Source organism: Nelumbo nucifera, chromosome 5 (genome assembly GCF_055504915.1).
Source record: "Nelumbo nucifera cultivar China Antique chromosome 5, China Antique-T2T, whole genome shotgun sequence".
Lineage (NCBI taxonomy): Eukaryota > Viridiplantae > Streptophyta > Magnoliopsida > Proteales > Nelumbonaceae > Nelumbo > Nelumbo nucifera.
Window position 1 is genome coordinate 25,445,201 of NC_142653.1, and position 26,068 is coordinate 25,471,268.

Consider the following 26,068-nt stretch of genomic DNA (forward strand, 5'->3'; position numbering starts at 1 on the left):
TCAACAGAGAGAAAGGGGGTAGGGGGGAGGAAGAGTGAGTGATGGCGGCCGGATTGGATTGGTTTGGTTCCAAATCAATCTTTCTAGGACTCTGTCATCAAGTATTGCTGGTTTGGTCCACCTGAATTGGGTGGAATAAAATCAAGGGAACTTGAATATATATCCACCGATCGTCGGCATCGATCGTTTTTTTAGATCAAGCTTATGATATGAATTATGATATATATTAATTACATTGGACAGTGTATCTGCAGTTGTAGCTCTTTAGCCATGCACACTTTATACTCCCTATCCCTCCCAAGTCCTTTACAAATTAATAAGAGAAAACGAAATAGAAAGAAAGAATTTACACGTTTGATGATATCTAAAAGAGTCAAAATTCATTCAACCCATCAACAGAAGCTTGAGGATGGATTGGATGCTGCACTGCAGATTCTCTCTGCTTGCTAGTTGTGTATTAAAGTAACTACGTACATATTAATATAACCCGATCCAACACTCACAAACAATTCAACTGGGAAGTAAGACCCAGAAAGTAATTTTCGTCGCAGGGAATTGTAAGAGCACCCACTATTGGATGATCAAACCCAAACTCTTCCTCAGCTTTATTCAGCAAGTCCTGGAACAATGGATGGTTCAAGTAAGATATGGGAACCACGAATCTCTTTCTCTGCTTCTCTCCAATAATGTATACAGCAACATGGCCCTTTGGAACTTCTGCCTTCCAAGCAGCACCCCCAGCCGACTGATTTGCAGCAGCAAGAAGAGACTTTTTGATAATCCTTGGTAATTGGATGCCCATGGCGCTGGCGGCTCGCGCGCTGTTAATCAATCGATATGCAGCAAGAAAAAGAAGAACAACAACAACAACAACAATGACAAGAGATTTCTTGAGAGTTTGATAAAACCAGCTAGGGAAGGCAGGCTTTTAATTAGCTCAATGGAGGATGAGATGAAATTTTCAAGACTTGATCAGAGAATTGCAGGAAACCGTTAGCACGTTGATATGTATATATAGAGAGAATTAAACCATCGTGGGGAGGACTTAAGTGATCACATGCTTCTGTCTTCGATTTCACTCAGTTTTGGAGACAAGAGTAGTCAATTTGTATAACCACTTGAAAAACCAATTTGCATTCATTGGACCCACTTAATAAAATTACAGACGGGTGACCCCTTTCAACTTGATTAACGTGATTTGTTCTCTACACGAAACGAAAATAGTACTTTAATTTGTTGGTCAGTGAAATGACTAGTTAACAAAGATTTATGGGAGAATCGAGATCCACCAGGCACCAGTTAATTGTTGGTTCCAACCAACCGATGAGTGTGATTCATTCTCCGGGGCCAAAAGGGAAAAGAAAATGTCGATCGAGTGTCCACTATGAGTAGAACCAGAATGGAAAAAGAAAAAATAATTAATTTAATCGAGCTAAGAGAAAGTTGTTTAGAAATACATCCAAAAGTTGCAACAAGTTGCCTACTTGCGTCTAAAATTTTTTTGATAAATGGTAATCAGACCCTCTCTAAAATAACAAACCATATTCTTACTTCTTCCTACCATCTTGAGAACAAACGACGATTCAGGTCCAAACTCGAAAAGGACCCATTTCTGCTGTTTGCCGCAGCAAATTGTCCCATGTCATATCCAAGGACTAAGTTACTGAGCTGTCCTGTCTAAGTGTCTATCAAAATAAAATTTCATGTGGTTAGTTCGAGCTTCATATGTACTTGTTATGAAGAGACTGTCAACATGAGTTTAAATCTGCGCCTCACAAACGCCCCCACACAATCGGAAGGCGCCAAGTGTCCTTCCACACGATTTCCCCCTTATCTCGTCCCGTTAGCTCCAAATTTCCGCTACTCTCGACTCTTGACCTGGCCTCGTCTCTGTAACCCTGACCCTTGCACTCCTCCATCCAAATTAATGGCGACAACTCTGGCAACGACAAACACATCGGAGGTACTCCCCGTCCCTCTCATCTCATCCCTCTCTAACATCTTTTCCATGTTTTATTTATTTTATTTTCAATACAAAACACAGAAGGGAAAGGAGATCACCGGCGACCACCCAACCATTATACAGGTTCAGTTTTTCCCTACTCATTCTCATCTTTTTTTTTTTTATTGCATCAAAACTTGGATTTTCTAATAAAAATAGAAGTGAATTCTATGTAATAACACCCACATTCAAAATTAAGAATATCCATATTCAATGAACGCCTGATCAAATTTTGTTCTCTTTCTACTATTAAAATACGGTGAATCCTATTTTGTGCAAAAAAAAAGAACACCCATATTCAAGTACCGCGCCAAAATATTGATTTCCACTGATTCAATACTCCGACTTGCATAGATCAATTGACACTTACCTTCATTCGCGATGGAACCAGAGCCTGGCGAGACAACTCTCATTAGGGAACACAAGATCATTCTCCTCCGAAGCAAGCGCTTCCCCGAGGATTACAGCATGCGAATGCGAGATCTTCCCGACATTGGATGGTAGAACCGCCAAGGATTCAACATACCGGAGATAGTTCAATGTCTTTAGCTTCTTGGCCCCGTCCGGCATGGCCATCAAAAATGAAAAGTTCCTCCCTAGAGCAGAAGAAGAAAAGGAGCGATTGATGAATAGAAGGTTGGAGGAGAGAAGTGGAGACTACTGGCAAACGGGGAATACCTCCAATGTGTCTGCCGGAACGGTCTTCGTCGCCGGAATTCTTGCCGTTAGCTTGGATGGAGTGCAGGGGTCAAAGTTAGATAGAGGAGGTCAGGTCAAGAGTCGAGAGTAGCAGGAATTTGGAGCTAACAGCCGTCCCATTAGCTCCACTGCTGAGGGAGGAATCATGCGAGAGGACACTAGGCGCCTTCAGATCGTGTGGGGCGTTCGTGGGGCGCCCAGTTGTGGGGCGCAGATTTGAACTCTGTCAACATTCACTTGATACACATTGACACCTAAGGTCCTAACATCTTTGGTTTAATTTCTAGCACTACTTTGCTTTTGATGAAGGGGACGTATTTGTGTAATTTTAATTTCTAAGTACTACTTTGTATTTTGATGAAGTGGACGTATTTGTGAAATGGTCAGGCTGGCAGGCTAAGTTAGCAAATCAAGGAGGCGTTCTCCGGTAGGAATGTGTTTGTTTCCATTTTTTTTTTTTTGAATTGTCACATCAAAAATAAAAATATGTTATTTAACCCGTTTTTATTTTCAAAAGGAAAAGAAAGTTGGTTTTGTTTCAAAAACTAATAACTATTGTTGAAACCAACAAAATATTGGTTTTTACTTTTAGAATAAAAACAAATTTTTTAATATAAAAATTAGGATAAATTTTTTAAACTACCCTTAAGTTAATTGACTAAGTGTATCTCTACTATGTTTTTGACAATTGACTAATTCTTCTTAGTCATTAATGTGCATCAACGGAAAGAGACAAAAATCCTAGTTTGATAGATTCTATATATTATAAAGAGACGTTCAGCAAAAATATGATGGGTATATATACTCATAAAGGACCAAAACAGTTAGCCTCAGTATGAAAGAAGTATGTAAAACCTTATATTTTGTATATATCTGCACACTGTACATATTTGTATTTATACTCTTTCCACTGGTGAAATCAACAGATTTATGTTACTAGCTGGCAAGACATTTGGCCCTACAGTTTTAGGATACAATGTATGGAAGCGCAACTTGAGAAGTTGAGCTTATACATCGAATAATTTTATTTTTTTATAATATAAGACTACCATGAATAAAGGTCCACACAAGTACCTGAGAAGAAATTTCAACTAGATTTTCTGAACCAGAGATACATTAAGCATTAGGCGTGGAAACCGAATTTCTGATTAATTATTAATTCCAAACTTGACAAGAGAGATCAGAGATCTTACTTAAAAATTCATGTATCTGAATTTAATCAATAAAATGGGTACTGAGTACTGTGACTGTCCATGAAGAATTAATCAATTGTTTCTGCCTTTACAACTCATTAAGGGTCCATGGGCGTGCGGTTCATTGAATTGGACTATATATTGTTTTATGGTCTTCCTTGGAACACTAAATTCCCATGTTAAGATAAAAATTATTAATTAATTGATGGAACTTTTAGGTATTAAAGAGGAGAGACTCGATGTGAGGCCTTTGGTGAGAGACCTTGGCCTCTGTAGATATCTCTTTCTATATATATATTATTACCTTGAGATTATGGTCCGAAAAATGGCTTATTATGGCTTGACAATCCAGATTCAGCACAAGACATGAAATTTTTTGGACCCTTATTAATTTTAGAAAGATATATAAAACATTATTTATGGAGGGCGTTTGTTAATAGTTAAAAAAAAAAAAAAAAAAACTAAAAGTGCTTTTTCATAAAAAAAAAAAAAAAAACATTTAGAAAATAGCCAAATTTTTTGGCTTATTGCTTATTACGTTTTGGAGAAGCCCCTCTCAAAAAAGAAGCCCATTTTACACAACAAAAAGCCTTTAAAACGAAAGCCCATATTACACGACCAAAATGTCTTTTTAAAAAAGAAACTCATTTATATTTTGGAAAAGCCCTTTTTAGAATGTTACACCAAACACTAATGTGCTTATCTAAATAAGAGCTTGTTCAAAAAGTGCTAACTAAAAAACCCTATTTAAAAACAGAAAATACTCCCAAACACCACCTAAATTTGCTGGAGATATGTCAAGGATCAAATGCGATGAAGGATCACATGATTTCACCTTCCAATTCATGAAAGCCTGTGAAATGAAATTTTGTATTGTTTTATTTATTTGCTAGACATTATGGCCTACTAACTTTAGGGCACACTTTATTGAAATACAACTTGAATGAAATATTACGCATACATAATTGAGCAATTATGTGATTGTTGAGATACAACTTGAGCAATTATACAATGAAACCTGCACACTTTATCAAATTATATACATAACTGGTTGGGGCTTACTTTTGATAAACTGGTTGGTGCTCTGTTTAGGATTCTTATGTACTTGGACCCTTTTACTCTGTTAGGCATGGCATTGTATGGCAACGAAGCAGGGTGGGACTGGGTTTTGCATATCCTGTTTTTTATCCTGAACTCAGATACTACCCCATCCCCATCCCCATCTTGTACCTCAGTGGGATTAGAAATCCCAACCCAATTCCCATATTTCCTTTATTTGCCCTAATATAATATATATATATATATATATAATATATATTAAAAATTATAGATAAATAGATGCATAGATGGATAGATAAATAGATAGATAGATATAATGCAGTGCCTATTGCAATATTTTTAAAACCATTCAAGTTCAGTGATTAAAAATTAAGATGGGTATGCCTAAAATGGTTTTTCTTTATCAAGGAAAATCAGAACACGCTTGGTCTGAAATAAGGCTATGGTTTGCATTAATTAAATTTAATCATCAATTGATTAACATTATACAAATTTTATGAACCCAACAACAATTTTCAGTATTGGAACCAAACAGCTGTTTGGTCATGAAAGTTGCGAAGGGAGCTATCTAACCAGGGACTGGATCTAAATAAGCACAATATGGTAAGCACATCCAATGAATAATTAATAAATATTATGACAACTGCGAAAAATGGTTTTTAATTTAAGGGAAAGGTGTCAAAAAATTTTTTAAGTGCTCATACTTAACAACGTTGTGCCTATCGGGACCATTCGAACCATCATCTATCAAAACTTTTAGTTGTTCAACTTTGACAATAATAATTGGTTCATGATTTACCAGACCAACATGACAACATGTGATTTCGGTATATGTAGCCTTTGGCATCTATCAACAACTCATCTGTCTTCTCCAAAGCTGAACACTGGTTTTTGGTGCCAAAGAATGGTCTTGGAGATTGATACCAGATATTTATCCCTTTTCTACCCTGTATTTAACCTTGTTTTTGTGTTTTGATATATATACACGGGCAAGAGAAAATGAAAAGATGAAAAGTGAAAAAGTGATCATCATCAATATTGGAGCCTTGGATATTGGCAGGGGTGTTAATGGACCAGTTTCAAGTTGGATCCCGTTCAATCCGAAGGTATTATGGACGGACCAGATAGTCTAAATAATTGTATGGACTCGGACCTGTCCAAATTTAAGTGGTCCATATATAATGTGGACCAAATTTGGACAAAGCCGTGGTCCGTTTCATTTCGTTTGAAGTTTGAATTTTCTGCAAAAATTTCTTTAAAGACCTAGCACTCCATGCCTCCACCGCTCCCTCTGGCAATTGAATGAAGCTCCGGAGGTGGTATTCTTCAAACTCCGACAGTACTTTCAGTGACATTCTCCTCTCTCCAGTTGTTTTCTCTCGTCTCTCTCTCTCTAGCGAATAGTGTTATCCAGCGGTTCTATTGTTATCCGTCGACCGACGACACTCTCCAATCTCTCCTGTGGTTATCTATCTCGTCTCTCTTTCTCTTTCTATCCAGCGGTAGACTCCTCACTCGTTTAGGTATTTTCTCTCTCCTCTGTCATTCCAAACAGTTTAATTTTTGTATTGTTTTTGGTTTTGGTTTCAACTTTTGTTCCTAAACTGGGGAAAACTTGAATGCTCTACTTACTAATCTCTCAGATGAAGATACAAGAGAAAAGATGAAGATACAAAATCCATACACTTACTTCATGATAGAAGCTATAGATGTATCCAAATCAAGATCTGTTTACTTTCAGAAAAAAAAAAAATCAAGATCTCCATGATGGAATTGATGGAATGCTTTGCTCATCTCTGAAGAAATTTCCTGGATCAACAATTCTTTTCACATGAACCAATCTCTTGAAGTTACTCTTGAAATACTTCTTACATGAAGAAATTTCGTGAGTACTGCCTGAACCTAGTTACTCTTGAAATACTCTTGAAATTTCCTGTGTCTAGTACTAGAAGCATGACGATCTAGAAGTTCCATGGATTTGGCATATTACCAGTTGACCTTGGGAACTAAAATACATTTCTCAACACTAAAATCACATGCCGACTCATTCTCTTTGTGACACTGAACCTACTAATTTTCCAATAACAGCGACTGTAGTTGGATGAATATTTTCAACATTTCACCACAGTTACATCGGACCTCTTAGGTTATGTTTGGTTTAAGGGAAAAAGTAGGAAAAGGAAGGAAAAGGTAGAGAAACCTATACATGTTTTGTGAAGATTTCCCTATCTTTTCCTTCCATTCTCTACTTTTTCCTTCAAACCAAACATAGCCTTAGAAAAATCATTTCATAGGAATTAAAATGAAGTCCTAATAGTTTTCTCTATCTATAAGCTTTATGTAAAACCTTTGTGGCTGCTTTTGGTTCTTCATGAGAAAAGATCACTGACATTCCTGGTGGATTCTTTATCGTTGCTTCATCTATCTAGCTAAATCAAGTAGTGAAAAGCAAGGGACAATAGCAGAAATCTCAGACCTCATTTATGCATTGTTGATAATTCCTTGAACATTTGAGCTGGCCTATTTGGATGGATGACAATATTAGTAGGGAAATATAGCCATTAAATAACCATAGAGGCATTACTCAATATTGTTTAGAGCCTTTTGCATGGAGTTAGAGAACAGCTTCTAGGTACCACACTGGAGAAAGGTGATGATGGCAGACTTGGCCCTCCACTGACATCATGACACATGGCATCGTAGAACAGTTGGATGACATCTCAACATTACCTAGGCAACGACTTGCCTTAGCCAAAATGATGGAGTCCCAGCTGGTGACCTGCCTCCATCGCCGAACTAGCGACCTGCCTTTATCGCCGACCTGGAGACCTGCCTCTGCCACCAACCTGGCAACCTGCCTCTTCCGCCGACCTGGTGACCTACCTCTGCTGCCAACCTGGCGACCTACCTCCACCGCCAACCTAGTGGAAATCTAGCTCACGACCTCGTACATAACTCAGGGCAGCTAGTAGCACCTTGTCCAGGGCCGACCTATGGTACCTCATCAGTACCGGCCAAAGTGACCTCGACGTGAAGAGCGACCTCCCTCGAAGGCTTGCCGACCTGATTGAGGTCCAAGTGGTGACCTGCGAGACGTGCTCGCCGACCACCTCTACATGCATCCCGTCACTCCCAGGTCTCTCGAAAGTCAGTTCTCACACCGAATGTTCCGGAAGAAACCAAGTAAGTTGCAAAAGTCGGCCTACATGCACAACTACCTCTGAGGACTTCAAACCAGTCACGTCTTCCCAGAGATCTTGGACGTGGTGCGTGATGCCCACGCCAAACAATGCCTATATAAAGGCCTTACCTCCAACCTTAGAAGGTATATGGGCAATGTAGCTCTCTAGCTCTCTTACTTTCAGCTCTCTCACAAAATCTCCGCAGGCACTCTAACACTGTTTCCTTGTAGGTTGCACCAGTAAACTATGTAGCTTGCCACCTTCAGCTAGGCGTCAAAACCACCTTCTAACTCGTCACCATTCATCTAGGTGTCAGAGCCACCTTCCATCTTGTCACTATTCAGCTAGGCGTCCGATCCACCTTCCATCTAGAAATCATTCAGCTAGGCATCCAAGCTACATTCCAGACAAAAATTGTTCAGCTAGGCATCCGAGTCACCTGCCAATCAAAAGCTGCCAAAACGCACACCATCAAAAGGCAAGCATAACACTTAAAAGAAGTAAATGACTTCAGACCAATTTGATGTTGAGTTACTAATAATATTAGCCTTTTCCATTTGGATAATTTATGCTTGTCAAGTATGGAAGTGACATGGACAACTCCTCTAAGTGATTACTATTAGTTAAATGTCATACAATCAATACGAGGATATTTGAATCTATCAAATTAAAAAAAAAAAGAGCATTTGAATTATAGTTTTTCAATCTAAGTTGTTGCTAAGGCCCTAGGAACATCAAATATAGCTATTATCACCCCTATAAATAAAATGACATAAAGCAAAAATGAACTTAAATGTAGAGATGGCAATTTGACCCATCCCTATGGGGCTCCACCCCAATCGGGGTGGGTTTTTTGCACTGGTCAGGGTTCTGGGCTGGTTCGAAGAATACCCAAAACTCTAGGGTCAGGGACAAGGCAGGGATGGTATTTTGTCCATCCCAACCCCGACCCGACCATATTATATAGCATAATATATATATGCTAATATATATTATATTATACTATACTATACTATATTATATAATATAAAATAGTTTTAGGTAGACTTCAAAAAAACTAAAAAAAATAAATTAATAAGTATACAAGTAAGAATGATCGGGGTGGGGTGGGGCAAAGTCAGGGATCCCCGTTCCCCGTGGGGTCGGGGATGGAGTTAGGATTTTTAGCCCCATCAGGGTTCGAGGCGGGCACGGGGTGGGGAATTTGAAGTCAAAATCGGGTAAGGGGTAAGTAAAACCAGGCCCTGCCCACCCTATTGCCATTCCTACTAAAATGATAGCAGGTATTATGGTTTGGAGGTGCTCCATTAACTACAAAAGTCCAAAGCCAAAGAAATCTCTAAATTGAATTTACAATCTTATGCATGCTTTTAGTTCTAACACATTGAAAATGAATCATGAAGCTAGAAAAACCAAATGGGTAAAATGAGGAACTAGAACCAAAGAATAATGAAAAGAAATCAAGCCTTAATTAGACTGATTGAGGAAGTATCTAGAAAGAAGCTAACCAAGATACAAAACATGGTTAGATCTTGAAGCAGTTGTTCTCTCTCCTATATGTTTCGGTTTATTTATATGTTTTGTTTCTAATATGTGTTTTTGGTTGTGCATTATTATGTCTTAAAATTGGATCTTGAAGCCACTGCTGCCTCCCCTATATGTGTGGCTTCTACAACTGACACTAATCGAACATGTAAGTTATGGCAAATGGTCTATAATTACCTTATTTGATTTGCAAAATATTTGTATTTATCTAATTTGACTAAGCAAATGATTTATTTCAAGATATTGGAGCATATGTCATGCATTTAATTTGGACATTTTTTCTTCACAGGTATTTTTTTTCTCTAATAATATTTTTTGAAAAATATTTGCTTATAAAATTTGGAATGGACTAGACCTAGTCCATTTATAATGGTTTATATTGGATTGGGTTGGGTTGAACCAATTAGTCTATTGATAGAAGATAAGATTGGGGTTGTCAATGGACCATGTTTGGGTTGGACACAATCTGAATTGAATTAAAACCAATTTGAACAAGTTGGAAAGTCCAATAAGTCAGTAGATTGGATTGGACAAGTCCAATCAGGTCTAGGTTGAACAGTCCAATAAGATAGTGGATTGGATTGGACCAGTCCAATCCAGTCCAAGTTGAATACTCCAATAAGACAATGGATTGGACCCCAATCCATTCCAAGTTGATCAGTCCAATAAGACAGTGGATTGGATTGGACTGGTGCAATCCGGTGGAAGTTGAACAGACCAATCTGATCCACAGTAGATTGGATTGTATGTAGATTTTTCACTTTCAAGTCAAACTTAATTTTATCATTTTAGGCTTCTTGTATACAAGTTTTAAATTCTATTTTTTAAGTACATATATGGTAGAGATAATTAAAGATAGGGTAAAATCACTTTATAGATTTACTTTTTTTTAGTATTATCTATTTTTTTATCAGCTAGTATTATCTATTTTTCATTTTTTAGTAGTAAAGATAGGATAAGTAATGGTCCCTAATAAGAAAGCCTTGTATCAAAATAATTTTTTTATTTTGATTAAACTTTTTGTTTGGGTCCACATGATGATTTTGACTAATGAATAGCATATTTTCAGATTAACATCTTGTTATGGAAGAACTAGTAAACCATCCAAAAGACACTGAGGAGTTCATAATGTGAACCATGTGCATTAACACTGTTTGTGAATGCCCTTTTGGAGGAAAACCTTGTACAGTAGAACTGAAACAATTTCATAATTAATGGATTACTAGTTAACAAATTCCACAAGAGTTCAAACTGAAACAAGTGTTTGTGAAATTGTACAATATTATGTATTAGAAGCAATTTCTTGCTGAACAATTAAGTATATATTTGGCATCGATGCTGTAGTTGTGGCACCGTTTACTGAATCATTGCTGCCAGGTAGGACATTTTCTAGAGCAACAGTAATTTTTTCTCTTTGGTACCATTGCTCCAGGAAATGTTTTCAGCACTGGTACCCATTATCCAATGCCACATCACTGCCCTGTTGGCAGCAAAGTTGTATCTCCAAGAAATGTCAAATTAGGCATTGCTCCAACCCATGGCTTCCCGATTTTCGAGGCATGACTTAGAACACCATTTTTTATGGAAAAACAGTTCCAAACAAATGCTCGTTTCTTGGAGCACTGTTTTTTCCGATGTGGCGCTGATGTGGCACCATTACTCTAGGAAACGGCAACGATGCCAAAGAGCCCCTAAATTATGCAGAATTGATAGCAGATTTTTGAAAATGTGTTACACTACCAAGTCACTTTGTCATTGGTGAAACAAAGAAGATAGTATTAAAAATGAAAGAGAAAGCATTCATGAGAATTCATGACCTTGTAACAGCCCTACCAGTTTTTAATTGTTAGCTGAGCCTTCGTTGATTTATGAAAAAGAATCAGGTATATGTTTATTGGTTTTTAGGGTCGTATAGTCCTATAGACCCCTACTCCATTACTGTTTACCCAAAATAACATGACAGCCCTACCCTTCAATAGTTGCATCTACACCAATTAGAGAGCATTTCTGCCCTTGTAATTTGAATGATGGCCATGGAATGAGTAATTTGAATCTGCATCCTATCCTGCAAGTGATGGTGTGCAATCTGGCTGGTCCTAGCTGTCAATGACCTTGCCTCTGAACGGAGCTACAGGGGGCCTAAAACAGAAAAGATGAGGAAGCTCCGGGGGGAACCCGGTATGAATGCTCCGGAACTCAAGTTAGAATTCTTAGGCAAGATAAAACCAGATGGCGCAAAATTCACGTACCTTGTTCTTGGGGGTAGGGAGCCTTTTATAACCACCTCGTGCACTCACTCCTAAGCGTCTGTCAGGTCGGGTATGAATACCTCTGGGCTCCTGCCAGTTCGGGTGTCATCCCCTCTGTTGGACAGAACCGCCACTGCTCCCTTTTGTCGGAGCCGTCTCTACGACTGGTGATGACGGTGGTAGGTGGTGGTGGCAGGTGACCGTTGAAGTGCGGCTATCAAGCGTCAGATCCCAAGTCAATCAGGTGCGTCACCCTTGGATACGGACCTCCTCGGTGTCAGGTATGGTACGTTTGTTCAGTTCGGGGAGTGTCCCGAACTGCCATGAGGCGGGCCAGTTCGGGTCATTGCCTTGTGTGGCTCGGGGCCTAGGGGAGAGTTCGGGCTCCTCGTAGGGAGTTTAGGCTCCTAGTAGGGAGTTCGGGCTCCTTGTAGGGAGTTCGGGCTCCTTGTTCGGATTGCTGGTGGGGAGTTCGGACTCCTTGTAGGGAGTTCGGACTGCTGGTTTCCTCCCTTTGGTGCTTGTGCCCTGGGTGCGCTGTTGTGCCGAGTTGTTTGCCTTTGCCACGTGTTGAGTGATTATGAGGTCGGGCCAAATCTTCCTTCATCAATTGCCCCCCACTCCTCGTGCTAAGGGTCTTGCCTTGGCGCGGGGAGTTCGCAAGGTGGCAGGTGGATTTGTCCCGTACTTCGAATCTCGGTTGACTGATAGCGCGAGGTGCGTTGTCAGGGTTGGTTTCTTCGAGCGCCCAAAAGACAGAAAATGCGCCGACCTGCCTACAAATGCTGCCAGACGTGACAGCGCGCGCTTTATTTCAAAATCAAAAAAGCGCACCGCTAGGAGACGTGATAGCAGGCGTCCTTTCAAACATTGAAAACGTGTTGCTGCCGCCTTTAATGTGAGGAGACGTGTGCTGGCGTTCTGTCAGTTTCAGAAAGACGTGCGCCGGCACTCTGTCAATTTCAAAAAGACGTGCGCCAATCACGTCTCGGTCTCAGGGGACGTGTGGTCAGCGCGACTGCGGGCCGTCGGATTGGCTTTGATCTGTGTTGTTGCTTTTTGGTCACTGTGTGTATAAATAGAGGGGGACCCCAGTCGCTTTGTCACTTCTGTGCTTTGCCTCTTGAGCTCGCGTCCAAGTTTCAGCTCGCACCCAGGCTTTCAGTTCGCATTCAAGGTTTTCGCTCGTTCAAGTTCCCGTAGTCTTGTTCAAGCTTTTTTCCGGGTGACTACCTTCCTGGAATCCACCTTCTCTCCTCGATGTCTAGCTCGGAATGCTCAGACGGTTCTTCAAGTGGGTCAGATGTAGGTTCTACGAACCGAGTCGCATCCCCTGATAGTCCTAGAGAGCCGGAGGTAGAGCTCGAGGAAGAGTTCGAACCCGTAGGTCGAGTCGCCTCGGGTAGTTTGGCGTCCACCTCTCGTCGGGGTCCAACATTAGACAAGTTTGGCCTCTTGACCATGACGCCTGAGGGGCTCCAATCCCTTATTACCTATTACAATTTGCCTGGGGAGTACACTTATTACATACCTTCAGGTAGCTTTCCTTGGGAACACGGTCCTGATGAGATCGTGATATTCTGGGAGCAGCTCGCTTCGGGGCTGTGGTTGCCTTTCCATCCCCTCCTTGTCGAGGTCTTGAATCACTTTGGCGTTATGGTCGGCCAACTTCACCCGAACTCCATTCGTAATTTGGTGGGGACAATCTCCCTATTTAGCGAACAGGGCTTTCCTTTAGACTTGGAGATCTTCTCTTCCATCTTAATGCTTAAGAAGCAAGCGGGTCTCCTCCCCGGGCATAGGCAGGCGTACTACCTATCTCCTCGCCTAGGTTTTAAGCTTTTACATGATCTTCCTAACAAGGTCCCGGCATGGAAGCAGGACTACTTTGGGGTGCGAAGTGTGCTGGGGTGGCCGTTTCAGACCGAGTGGGGGGTGGCCGCCCCTGACTCTGGTGTTACGCTTGACAAAGAGATGGTGAAGGGCCTCCGGCAATGGGCGCGGCTTGGGCTAAAGTGCCAACAGTATCTGACGGAGGCCAAGCTCATTGCGGCCGGCCTGAGTTCGGGTAGGTTCCTTTCTTGGAGGTTCTATTTTGCTCTGTCCGGCTTAATTCTGATGTCATACTCTTTTTTGCAGGCGTTATGGACTCAGGAAAGACTCGTGGTGGGCACTTGTTTCAAGGCATGAAGAGGAGGAAGCGAGTCGCCAAGCGAACTCGCGCTGAGCTACCCCGGGATGCGGAGCCCGAGGTACCGAACTACCCATCAGGGGATCTGCCTAGGGAGCCCGAGATGGCTCCTCCAATGCAAGAAGCGGAAGGGGGCCCATATGCTGAGACTACTTACACGGGGGCTCCCACCTACTCTGGTGCTCCTGCTTACTCTGGGTCTGCTCATACACGAGTTGGGCCCTCGGGCTCGGGGGCCCCAGGGGAATTCAGGAGTGTGCTGTCGCCGACCTACGCTCTTCAGAAGAGTAAGGAGGCCATTTTCCCCGAGGAGGTCGCGGCGTGGACTGATCTCCCTCTGCACCAGGTGGCCTGTCGTACTGTTACCCATACCATGGTGGTAAGTTAGACTTTTTATCGAGCTCTTTTACTTTTATCCTTCTTGCTGTCGTTCTTTTGATCACTCGTTCTTTTTGGTAGGTGAACTCTTCTATCCACACCTTGGCGGCCCAGGTGGAAAGGAGCTCGAGGCAGGTGCGAGCTGCTGAAGAGGCTCTTCGTGCTGCTGAGACGACTTTCCGAGCTGTTGAGGCGGCTTCCCGAGCTGCTGAGGCGGATTCTCGTGCTGTAGAGGCCAGGCAGGCGAGGTCTCAGAGAGATGTCGAGGCCATGAGAGTCGTAGTGAAGCACATGGCGGATCGAGGCTGGATTTGCAGGATCAGGTTGAATACCTTCAGGAGGACATTAGGGATAGGACGCAGATCTTTTCTCAATGTATTGAAGATGCCAAGAAAAAGGTTGTCGATGAGTACATCGCCTCGCCGAGCTTTGACGACCTAATGGTGGATTCATACCGAAGGGGTTTCAAGCTAAGCTGATGGATGATCCGGAATACGTTCCCCGAGCTCGATATTAGTGTCATATCCACTTCGCGCATAACTCAGGAGATGGCTAATGCTGCTAATGGTGAGCCAGATTCAGAGGGTGAGGCAGGGCCTTCGGGTATCGTTGAAGTTTCTTCTGATAATGAAGAAGTAGCTCCGGGCCTGTAAAATTTTTTTTTTTTTTGAAATGTACTACCTTACTTTTGAAATGGAATGACTTTTCTTTTGGTTAAGTGTTGGTTGTTCTTTTTCCCAAACTGAACGTATTTGCCGAACTGACCATACGTCCGGTCTGTTTCCTACCCGGGTTACCGCACTCGCGCGGCCTGTTTTGGTGGTCTCTGAGATGCCGATGTCCCTATTAGTTCGTTGTCTCCGTTTTGCCTTTGTCTTTCTTTGCTTGCCTGTGCCGAGGTTCCTTCGTTAGCTTGACATCCTAGCCCTTAGGCTTTGGTGGCGATTTTATCCACTTCGCTTGATGGTCTATAGGTAGTATCCCTTAAGTTGACGATGTTCCATGCTCGGGGTACTTGCTTACCCTCTAAGGTTTCGAGCTCGTATGCCCCCCTGAGTGCTTTCTTTACTCTATAGGGTCCTTCCCAATTTGGTCCAAGTTTGCCCACGTCGGGTTCGGGTACCATGATCTTACAGAGAACTAGGTCGCCGACGCAGAAGCTCCTCTTCTTTACTCTGGCGTTGTAGTACCGAGCTACTTTTTGTTGGTAGGCCGATGTTCGGATGTGCGCGAGGTCTCTTACCTCATCCAGTAGGTCGAGGTTGGTGCGTAACTCGTCTCCATTTGCCTGATCGTCATATGCTTCTAGTCGTAGTGTAGGTATTTCGATTTCCGCCGGGATTACCGCTTCGGTGTCGTAGGTGAGGTTAAAGGGGGTCTCTCCCATGGCAGCTTTTTCCATAGTTCGGTGAGCCCACAGAACACTTGGTAGCTCATCCGCCCACAACCCTTTAGCTCGATCTAGTCGTGCTTTCAGTCCGCGGAGGATGGCTCTGTTCATTACTTCTGTCTGATCGTTTGCCTGCGGGTGTGCGACCGATGTGAAGTTCTGACGAATTCCCATATTTTGGCACCATTCTTGGAACTTGATATCCTCGAACTGTTTGCCATTGTCGGAGATCAGTACCCGAGGTAGCTCGAAGCGACATACTATGTTCTTCCAAAAGAAGTTTTGTATGTTTCAGGCTGTGACTGTTGCCAGAGGTTCAGCTTCTATCCACTTTGTGAAGTAATCTACTGCCACCACTAGGAACTTTCTCCCACCTGTTGCTGGTGGGAATGGCCCTAGGAGGTCGATGCCCCATTGTGCAAAGGGCCATGGACTGGTGAGGTACTTGAGGTCGGCAGTAGGCTGATGGTGGATATTGGCATGCTTCTGACACTTGTCGCATCTTCTGACGAGCTCGACGGCTTCTGCCTTCATCGTTGGCCAGTAGTATCCTTGTCGAAGTGCCTTTTGGGCGAGGGCTCTGCCCCCCAGGTGTCCGCCGCACAGACCTTCATGAGTGTCGCGGAGTACGAGCTCGGCTTCGGCAGGTCGCAAGCAACGCAAGTAAGGGAGAGTGTAGGATCGTCGGTACAACCGTTTGTCTATTATGACGTATTTGGCTGCCTGTCACTGCACCCTCTTGGTTGCATTGCGGTCCGCAGGGAGGGTTCCATCTAGCAAGAACAGGAGCGACCTCTTCTACCCCATCGAGAATGTTGTGCCGAGGTAAGTCCTCTATGTACACGGTTCTCATGGCGTTGTGACTCGTGCTAGCTAACCGGGACAGGGCATTGGCCTCAGTGTTCTCTAACCTCGGGATTTTCCTGATGAAGTGTGACTGGAAGTTGAGCAGAGCCTCCTTTACTTTTGCCAAGTATGCAATCATAGTGAGCTCGCGTGCTTCGTATTCGCCCGTAACCTGGTTGACCACGAGCTGGGAATCACTACAGATAACTACGTGTTTTGCTCCTACCTTGCGCGCTAGGTTCAGCCCAGCTATCAGTGCCTCGTATTCCGCCTCATTGTTGGATGCCGCGAACTCAAAGCGTAGTCTGTATTCCAATTTCGTTCCGCTCGGGCCGCGTAGCACTATTCCAGCCCCGCTGCCTTGCTGGTTCGAGGAGCCATCTACGTGAACGATCCAGGGCTCCTCATCCCAGTTCGCGTTTGGCCTGACCAGAAGAGATGCTACACTGGCTGGTACTTCACGAGGTTCAGACTCTATTGGATTGGGAGCTCCGGGCTCGCCCGAACTAGGGATCTCTGGCTCGACCGGCTCAGTGGCTTCGAGGCTAAACATGCACTCGGTGATAAAATCTGCCAAGGTTTGGGCCTTAATAGCAGTTCTTGGCTTGTACTGGAGGTCGTACTCGCTGAGTTCGATGGCCCATTTCGTCAATCGACCGGAAACCTCGGGCTTGAGTAAAACTTGCCTCAGAGGTTTGTTAGTCCGGACGATGACGGTGTGAGCCTGGAAGTACGGGCGGAGTTTCTGAGCTGCTATCACCAGTGCGTATGCTAGCTTTTCTATCTGCGGGTACCTTGACCCTGCTCCCTACAAAATTTTACTAACATAATAGATGGGTCATTGGACCCGGTCTTCTTTTATTAGTACCGAACTGACCACCTCGTCGCTTGCCGAGAGGTACAATTCTAAGACCTCGCCCTCCTCGGGCCGGGATAAGGTTGGCACACTAGCGAGGTAGCTTTTTAGCTCATCGAACGCGAGCTGGCAGTCTCGGGTCCACTCGAACCCTTTGCCTTTGATTGCTTTGAAGAAGGGCAGGCTGCGGTCTGCTGATTTGGACATGAAACGGCTCAGAGCGGCTATGTGACTGTTTAGCCTCTTAACTTCTTTTACTTTCCACGGTGGTCTCATATCTAGGATGGCCTTTATCTTGTCCGGGTTGGCCTCAATACCGCGCTGGTTGACAATGTACCCTAGGAACTTGCCCGAGGTGACACCGAAGACACATTTGTTAAGGTTTAGTTTCATGCTAAATTGACGCAGGATTTGGAAGACAGAATCTAAGTCTTGTATTAATTCCTGTGAAAACTGCGTCTTGACGACCATGTCGTCTACATAACATTCTATTTTCGTGCCAATCAAGGCCTGAAACAGCCTATTTACAAGTCTTTGGAAGGTTGCCCCCGGCATTTTTTAATCTGAAGGGCAAGACCTTGTAGCAGTACAGGCCGAACTCGGTTATGAAGCTGGTTTTTTCCTCATCAGACTGGTCCATCCTGATTTGGTTGTAGCTCGAGTAGGCGTCCGGGAAGCATTGCAACTTATGTCCCGAGGTTGCGTCCATTAGGCAGTCAATTCTGGGGAGGGGGAAGCAATCTTTCGGGCAAGCTCGGTTCAGGTCGGTGTAGTCGACGCACATGCGCCACTTGCCATTTGCCTTTTTCACCAGCACTGGGTTGGCTACCCAGCTCGGGTAGTGGACTTCCCTTATGAAATCTGCTGCGAGGAGCTTTTCAACCTCCTCGTCGACTGACCTCCAGCGCTCTGGGGCTAAGTTGCGTTTCTTCTGTCTAACGGGTCTGACAGTTCGGTTCGTAGTGGTTCCTCGACGGAAGCACCGATCTGTAGTGTGTGAGCTGGGTCTGTAGCCGAAGTCGGGACTGCGACCATTTCTTCTGTGGGTGAAGCTCGTTCCTCGCCTTGCTCTGTAGGCCGCTCCAGTTCAAGGTCGTCGGCCGCCTTGGTTTTTCCCTTCAGGGCAGTAACATAACACTTGCGGGACTCAAGCTGGTCGCCCCGCGCTTCCCCCACACCGAAGTCTATAGGAAACTTCATTGCCAAATAGTATGTGGAGACCACTGCCCGCAGGATATGCGTAATTGGCCGCCCTATTATGGCATTGTATGGGGAAGAGGTCACGACCACCAGGAAATCATGGTTGAGTCTGACCGCACAAGGCCAAGTGCCGACTTCCACAGGTACTGTTATTTTTCCGAGGGGTCTGACTTCCTCTCTGCTGAAACCCACCAGAGGAGTGTTCGCGGGCTTCAGCTCACTCTTCTGTAACTGTAGCTGGTCAAATGCTGACTTGAAGAGGATGTCCACCAAGCTGCCCGAATCCACGAGTACGCGCCTAACCTCGAAGTCGTTGATCCTTAGTTTTATGACAAGCGCGTCATCGTGGGGGTAGTGGACCCCTCGCGCATCGTCTTCCATGAAGAAGATCGACTCTTCAGTCTTTGGTCTCTTTGGGGGGTTCTGTTCCTCTTGGGCTGCTTTGCGAACTGACGTCCGGGCCGCTGCCGAAGTACACCCTGCTACCACCGAACCTCCCACTATTACATGGATGGTTCCCCGAACTGGCCTTTCTTTCGGGGGCTGTCGCTGTAACGGTTCGGCTGATCTGCTGCTAGATTCGGGGGCATCCTTTCCGTGCTCCCCTTGCTGACCTGTCTTATTGTTATTATTATTATCATGTTGTACAAAATTCCTTAAGTATCCGCGACGGATGAGTCCCTCTATCTCGTCCCAGAGATTATTACACTGTTCGGTACTATGACCGTGGTCTCTATGGAAACTACAGTACAAATTTTTATTTCTCTTGTTCGGATTTCCCTTTAGGCGAGGTGGCCACTTTATGTATGGGGCGTCCTTGATCGTCATTAAGATCTTGGTCCGCCTCGTGTTTAATGGCGTGTAATCCGTTCGAACTGCTAAGGGTGCTCGGAACGACTGGATCGGCTTCAGCTCTCGGGCCGGGTTTTTTCTATCAACTGGGTTGGAGGGCTCGCCTTCCCTCCTTCTTTTCTCGTTCCCGCTTTCGGTCCGTTGGTTGATTTCTTCCTCTATTCTCATGAACTTATCCGCGAGCTTGAGGAATTCGGCCACGGTTGCGGGCTGGTTAGCTACCATGTGCCACTTGAACTCTTTGTGCATTACTCCTCTCTTGGCCGCCGCGAGCTGCACCGCGGGGTTTAACCGCGGTATCTGCAAGCACGCTTCATTGAACCCCTTGATGTAGCCCAGGATGGATTCTCCTTCTCTCCGGACTACTCCAAAGATGCTTTCCTCTGTTCTGGGGCACCGCTTGCTGGTAACAAAGTGTGCGGTGAAGACCTGCACGAACTGGGCCCAGCATCTTATCGACCTGGGGGCCAGGTTCCTGTACCAAATGCGGGCTACCCCCCTGAAGGTGGTGGTGAAGGCCACGCACATGCACGATTCACTGGCCCTGGCGAGGTGCATTTGGGACTGGAAAGCATCAACATGGTCGTTGGGGTCGAAGGACCCATCATACTTGTCCAAAGGTGGGAGCTTGAAATCTCTGGGCATGGGGACCGCCAGGAGTTCTGATGCGAGGGGGGAAGGAACTGAGAGAATCGGGGCAGCTTTTACCTCGTCCAAGCTTGTCTCTTCCTTACCTCTAAGCTCGGGCAGGACACGGGTGCAGTTCGGCGACTTCGCTGGCGCCTTCGTTGTTGAGCGGGCCTGGTACTGGCGCTGCTGGCCTCTGTGTTGCCAAGCTCGATGGGCCCGGAATGCTGGTAGTCTACTGCCAGGGTGCTGAATCGGTTCTCCGTGAGCGGGAACTCGGGCCTGGAGCACCGAGGTGCTGACCTTGCGAGCGAGGTTCCTGACCCGCCTGCGAGCTGCGAGGCGGGGGTGATTTTTCTCTCTCTTCGGCCTGGGGACGAGGCATGGCTGTTACGAGGGTTCTGGGGCCGGGAGGCTTTTCCCTGGTGGGGGCGTCCATCCTGTGGAGAGGCCTTAACCGGCTTCGGAACAGGGTGCCGAGGTGGAAGTAGTGGTTGGTTCAGAGGCAGTTGGGGGAACTGCTGTTGATAGTGATACTAGGAGATGTTGTGCAGTACTTGGTGCTGTTGGAGCTGGTGTTGCTGGAATTGTTGCATTTGGGCTTGCATTGCCCGCATGCATTGCATCAGGTCGTCCAACTGGTTTTGGCTGGTTGCCAGGGGCACGGCAATTGGTTCAGTAAAGGTTGTCTCGATAGGGAGAGGAAAGGGGATGCTCATGGCAGGAAAGGGGGATGGTGAACTATCCGACGCACACCACGGGGACTTGAAGTTGTTCCCCGGTGGTGTTTGTCTCCGTGCCACGTCCGGCGTTGCTGGAAGAAGCCATGAGTGTTGGGGTTTTTGGAGAAAAGAGGTTATGAGAGTTTAGAGGGAGGCTTTTAGAAGCGATATCCCACAAACAGCGCCAATTGATGGTGCGCAATCCGGATGGTCCTAGCTGTCAATGACCTTGCCTCTGAATGGAGCTACAGAGGGCCTGGAACAGAGAAGATGAGGAAGCTCCGGGGGGAACCCCGTATGAATGCTCTGAACTCAAGTTAGAATTCTTAGACAAGATAAAACCGGATGGCGCAAAGTTCACGTACCTTGTTCTTGGGGGTAGGGAGCCTTTTATAACCACCTCGTGCACTCACTCCTAAGCGTCTGTCATGTCGGGTATGATTACCTCTGGGCTCCTGCCAGTTCGGGTGTCATCCCCTCTGCTAGACAGAACCGCCACTGCTTCCTTTTGTCGAAGTCATCTCTGCGACTAGCGATGACGGTGGCAGGTGGCGGTGGCAGGTGACCGTTGAAGTGCGGCTGTCAAGCGTCAGATCCCAAGTCAGTCAGGTGCACCGCCCTTGGATAAGGACCTCCTCGGTGTCAGGTATGGTACGTTTGTTCAGTTCGGCGTCCTGGAGGCGAAGTGCTGGAGTGGCGAGCGAGGTGAAATCTTGAGTTCGGATAGGAGAGTGTCCCGAACTGCCATGAGGCGGGCCAGTTCGGGTCATTGCCTTGTGTGGCTCGGGGGCCTAGGGGAGAGTTCGGGCTCCTCGTAGGGAGTTCAGGCTCCTAGTAGGGAGTTCGGGCTCCTTGTTCGGATTGTTGGTGGGGAGTTCGGACTTCTTGTGGGGAGTTCGGACTGCTGATTTCCTCCCTTTGGTGCTTGCGCCCTGGGTGTATTGTTGTGCTGAGTTGTTTGCCTTTGCCACGTGTTGAGTGATTACGAGGTCGGGCTAAATCTTCCTTCATCAGCAAGTATTGCAATAGTGTATTCATCTCCAATCAGGAGTGCAATGGCAAACACTCCTTGTTGAGAATTGTTGAGAAGCTCTTTTAACTACTGTTTTAATGTGTATTAGGAAAAAAGGATCAATGCTTAAACATGCTCTCACCTTTCTGAAATGGTGTGGTTGGACATGAATCGCCCCTGTGACTCTGTGTTTAGCCTACCCTGATTTAAGATAATGTCTGCATAATTTTGGTGGTCATGAGTTGGCATTTGTCCCCGTTGTGCAAGCCAATGGCTCTGCATGCATCCCTGGTGGCCAATGCTCATTGGAATGCCAGAAATAAATCCTGCCATGATCTTTCTGTTCACATGTGACCTCACAAACTTCTTAAAACGAATCAAGAATTCCTAAAAATTCTAATTTTGTTTGATTTATTTTATATCAGTAGTTTTTCTTCTTTTGTTGCATATGATTTCAGTCACTTTGTAATATAAGATCATGTTCTTATTGTGACAGCAAGCAATAGAGGGGATTATTTTATGAGAAACCATTTTGTTGCAGATGGAGATAATTTCAGTCACTTTGCAGCAGATGGAGATAACTTCAGTCACTTTGCAGCAGATGTAATATAAGTCACTTTGTTCACATGTAATATAAGTCATTTTGTTGCAGATGATTTCAGTCACTTTGTAATCCTCTTGATATGAACAATCTCTTTAGGAAATGATTTTTTTTTTGTGTTTGAATGTAGATGGAAATGAAAACCATTTTATTTACTTTCTGAGACATTAGGGAAATAATTTATTCTGTATTATTTTCTATGGAAAACATTTTGTTTCTCTTCATTATTTTAGTTGCAACTAAAGTATTTTCTGGGGAAAACATTTTCTGTGGAAAACATTTAATTTGAGCTGGATTGGGTTCAATCCGATCAATTTGCATTTCAATTGGACTGGACTGGATTGGATTCGGTTTGTATGGGATTTGGTCCAATCCATTTGTAAATGGACCAATGTTGGACTGGACTGGATTGGACCAAATCCAGTCCAATTGACAGACCTAGATGTTGGTATAGGACGACCATCCCTTATATGTTCTATACCATGCAATTAATGCGTAAATTTTGTAGAGATGTAAATCAGGTTGTGTCGCCCGCAACCCAACATGATTGTATGGGTCATGACGGGCTTGGGTTTTCAAGTCTGCTGGTTGGGCCGGCACGGCCCACAACACTGCCTGACCCATAGGCCCTCGAGCGTGGCCCGCCCGAAGAAATAGTCGTTGGAGATCCCACCCCCCCCCCCCCAACGACTAATTTCAACTTTTTAGGGGGGGGAGGGGGTTATTAGAAAACCCCCCCCCCCAACATCTATATGGGGGGTATTTATGTATTTTGGCTTTGGAGGAGATAAAATGACAATAATGCCCCCGACAATTATATAACAGCTAGTTTAGGGGGTATTTAGATAAAGTGAAATGACTATAATGACAAAAATACCCCTCCTATCAACTAAAAAATGGTTAGTTTTTAGGGTACTTTAGAAAATTAAATTATTTTCAATTCCTAAAAATAGCCTTATCCACCACTGATGGAGGGTGATTTGGCCCGACCTCGCAGCACGTGTACACGTGGGCGTGACCTTGCTCAAACAGTGACTCAGCATGACAGCGCAACAAGCGTGAACACAACTCAGAGGGAAAGTCCCACCGAGTACAACTCGGCAACTCGACGGGTAAACTACTCGTCGGGAACCGCCTTACCCGCACTTCGGGACATCCTAACCTTTCTTAAGGCCCGAGCTCCCCCCAATGGACCTCGGGCCACTCCCAGGCAAGAACGCACCGATCCATCTCTAGACACCCCGAGGCATGGACACCTCGGGTCAGCCAGCTCGGCATAACCTGCTACAGGCAGCTCATCACTCAAGAGACAGCCCAGCTTAGGGTGATTCGCGGAAGGGCAATTCGGTATACCACAGGAAAGCTTCTTGTTCGACCGCCGTACCTGACAAATCTGTGGATAGCAGACATGTCCCTCGTCAGATAGCGTCGTGTCTATCACCTTCAGAAAGGTGTCTCGCGCCTAACAGGCACGTACCCTACAACGATGGCCCCGCGCGTGCCACCTCAACCTTGCCTGTAACGGCTGTGGCAGGCTAACAGTGGCGGTTATACCTGCCCTGTCAGAAGTTAGAGGGCCTGAAGCAATGGAATTCGGTTATAAGGGGATCATTCTCAAGGAACAAGGTATCTTCGAATCACTTGCGCAACCTTCACTCTTAGCCTTTCGTTTTCCTTCTCTTCTTGCACACAGTACTGACTTAATCATCAGAGTGTTCCTGCCGGGAAACCCCCCGGGAGTTCTTCCTCTTTCCTCTCGTCTTGGGTACCTCTCAGGAGCCACGCGAGTGCCAGCTAGGAGTGACCGGATCGCGCAACATCATTTGGCGTCATCTGTGGGAATCGCTTCAAAAGGCCTTTCTCCCTAAACTTTCGTAGTTCTTTTCTTCCTTGAAAAAATCCAACACTCATGGCTTCCTCTAGCAACGTCGAATGAAGCACGAAAATGGATAACTCCAAGGAACAACCCCAGGTTCCTACTGTCTGCATCGGACAATTCACCGTCCCCCTCTCGGCGGACGGAATCCCCAGCTTGAATGTGCCTCTCACAGTGGCACCTGTCATCGCCCCACTCCCTGCTACAGTCGGAACGACGTTCACCGAACCTTCGGTCGTGCCCCAGCGGCCAACTCGAAGCAATTGGAGGACTTGATGTAGTGCATGCGGGCCATGCAGGCCCAAATGCAACAGTTCCAACAACTTCAACTCTATCAACAACACGTACTACACCAGGTCTCCCAGTATCAGTATTAGCAGCAATTCCCCCAGCTGCCTCAACCTCAGCTTCAGCAGCCGCAATTCCCACCCCTGGCCAAGGAGAGGCCCCTCAAAACCTCCCAAAAAACCAGGCCTCCCCCCTGCGACAGACGAGAGAGACCGGCTATCCCGGTCTCGCCGTAGGTGGACAGGTCGGGAGGACCCCAGCTCGCCAGGTCTACATCACCTCGGCAGTCGAAGCTTGAAACCCCGCTCTTTGAGAACCGGTTCGAGATCCTGGCAACAGACTCCAAACAGGACCCCTCTGTCCGCAGCCATCACCAGCAGACCGGGCTACTTCCTGCACAAACCATTCCGGACAGCGCAGAGGTGAGCAGCATGAACGCCGAGCCCACCAAGAAGCAGAGACGCCGCTGCCGAGCTCGCCGATCCGTTACCTGCGATTTGCCCGGGCTTGGGGGCAAAGAAGAGGTAAGCTCGGCCAAAGTCAAAGCTCCCCTCCTCTCAGTTCCATCCCCCCTGTCTTCCGAACTTCTGGCAGTCCCAATGCCCAAAGACTTCAATCTCCCCCCTCTTGACAAGTAGGACGGGTCGTTTGACCCAAATGACCACGTAGATGCCTTTCAGTCACTGATGCACCTGGCGAGAGCCAGTGAGTCGTGCATGTGCGTGGCCTTCTCCACTACTTTTAGGGGAGCAGCCCGCACGTGGCACTGGAACTTGGCACCTGGGTCGATAAGAAGTTGGGCGCAGTTCGCACAAACCTTCACGTCCCACTTCGTCACCAACAAATGGTGCCCGCGAACTAAAGAAAGTCTTCTCAACATAGTGCAAAGAGAGGGAGAGTTCACCTGGGGCTATATCAAGCGGTTCAACGATGCTTGTATGCAGATACCGCGCCTAGACCCCATCGTACGCCTTACAGCAGCCAAGAAAGGCGTGACACACAAAGAGTTCAAATGGCACATGGTCGTCAACCAGCCAGCGACCATAACCGAGTTTCTGAAGTTCGCGGACAGGTTCAAAGCCACCGAAGAGGAGATAAACCATAAGGGCGAGGGCGCGCCCGAAATAAGAAAGAGGGAAGGAGAGCACTCCAGTCAAGGGGACAGCCGAAAGAAAAAGGATACGGTTCAGGGGGCAAAGCCGGGTCAATTGTTCCGAGCTCCTGTAGCGGACCGAGCTGATTACACCCCACTGAACGCAAAGCGGGCCAAAATCCTGATGGCGATCAAGGACGCCCCGTA

General features: G+C 45.6%; 2 long non-coding RNA genes across 4 annotated transcripts; both read left to right on the forward strand.

Moving 5' to 3' along the window:
* Window positions 1-819: 819 nt before the first annotated feature.
* Window positions 820-2,621, forward strand: LOC104607464 (uncharacterized). Of its 2 annotated transcripts, XR_736965.3 has the most exons (3): window positions 820-1,963; window positions 2,045-2,086; window positions 2,357-2,621. It is a non-coding gene; the product is annotated as an uncharacterized LOC104607464 (long non-coding RNA). The 2 variants fall into 2 exon arrangements; XR_016075862.1 differs by having other exon boundaries at window positions 820-2,086.
* Window positions 2,622-6,183: 3,562 nt separating this feature from the next.
* On the forward strand, window positions 6,184-22,760 carry LOC148791325 (uncharacterized). 2 transcript variants are annotated; one of them, XR_016075864.1, is made up of 3 exons: window positions 6,184-6,476; window positions 9,775-9,828; window positions 22,500-22,760. It is a non-coding gene; the product is annotated as an uncharacterized LOC148791325 (long non-coding RNA). The 2 variants fall into 2 exon arrangements; XR_016075863.1 differs by having other exon boundaries at window positions 22,545-22,760.
* Window positions 22,761-26,068: the final 3,308 nt, after the last annotated feature.